General features: G+C 39.1%; 1 protein-coding gene across 6 annotated transcripts in view; it reads right to left on the bottom strand.

Moving 5' to 3' along the window:
- CSNK1G1 (casein kinase 1, gamma 1) overlaps nt 1-1,484 on the bottom strand; it is a 208,149-nt gene that overhangs the window by 44,425 nt on the left and 162,240 nt on the right. The gene's annotated exons all lie outside the window — the stretch shown is intronic.

Raw genomic sequence — 1,484 nt, 5'->3', positions numbered from 1 at the left:
GAACTATGAAAACCAGCTATGGAATATGGGATAATAGGAAAAACGTGGATCCTAAACTAGGTCAATGATCCAGGTCTTGGCTCATCCTGTCCATTAATTTAATCCAGTGAAATTAAGCATGGCCAAATCACCTGTTCTGGGTCTCAGTTTCCTCGTCTGAAAATAAAATAGTCAATTTAGAAAATTTGAAAAGTCATTGCCAGCTCTAGAATTCTAAAATACACTGTGATAATTTATAATTTAAGCCACTGGGCCTTTCAAGAAAAAATAAGACTGAAAAAACCAGAGCATGCTTTATTTCCATACTTCTTTCAATGCTCCATACTTTTTCAATTCATTATTTCCACATGCCCTCATATTTTCATGCAGGATATTTTTATTTTCAAAGAAGAAATGTTTTATTACCAATGAGACCAGTACAACACAAAATTCTTCAACACTGTAAAGGCTTACTTTCAACCAATTAGAAACATATGTTTGGTTTACATGCATCATATCCCTGATTTTAGGTTAAATATATTTTGTTGAAGGAAAGGAGAAAGGTGATCCAGTGTTCTCAATCTAATCTCAACCATTAAATAATATAAAGTGGGCTGTCTCAGTCAGATCTTAATCACTGGAAAGGTGGCTGTTATGGTTTGGATGTTTGTCTTCCCAAACCTCATGTTGAAGTTTGATCCCAATGTTGGACGTGAGGCCTAATGGGAGGTGTTTGGGTCATGAGGGTGGATCGCTCCTGAATCGATTAGTGCCCTCAGTCTGGGTGAGTAAATTCTCACTTTATGAGTTCTCTGGAGACGTGGCTGTTAAAAAGAGCCTGGCACCACCCTCCTTGTTTCCTCTCTGCCCATGTGATCTTTGCACAGCTGGCTCCCCTTTGCCTTCTGCCATGAGTGGAAGCAACCTGAGACTCACCTTACCAGAAGCCAAGCAGATGCTGAGCTATGAGCTAAATAAACCTTTTTTCTTTATAAACTACCCAGCCCTCAGATATTCCTTTATAGCAACACAAAATGGACTACGACAGTGGCTAATCTGATGTGGTAACATTAGGTTTAGGACTCTTCATCGCTTATTCTCCTCCCTCACAAAATTAAGGGGTGATTCTCCCCGAGCCATTTGAAGATACACTTCTCAGTTCTTTTTTCTTCATTATAACATAAAGGATGCAACATATTTTAAAAGCAAATAGCATTAGACTTCCTATGAAAACCTCTCTAGTTTGAGACATGGGACAGAGTTTAGAGAACAGTGACAATCATCTCTGTCTATAAATATTCTCTGTAATAAGAACAGAACAAAATATGGTGACAGGTTAAGTCCGACCTGAAAAACTCTGGTACTCAGGAAGACCAAGTCTGGAGATAAACTCAAAGTTTCAGCAGGAATGGCAGTACACCAAGAGATGAAGGAACCTAGTCTGATTCACAGTAGATGCTTAAAACATATTCATTGGGCCGGGCGTGGTGGCTCACGCCCATAAT

The sequence above is a fragment of the Propithecus coquereli genome, unplaced genomic scaffold (assembly GCF_000956105.1).
Source record: "Propithecus coquereli isolate 6110/MARCELLA unplaced genomic scaffold, Pcoq_1.0 Scaffold221, whole genome shotgun sequence".
NCBI lineage: Eukaryota > Metazoa > Chordata > Mammalia > Primates > Indriidae > Propithecus > Propithecus coquereli.
Note: the sequence above shows the minus strand (reverse complement) of the source record. Positions and strands in the feature narration are given on the sequence as shown.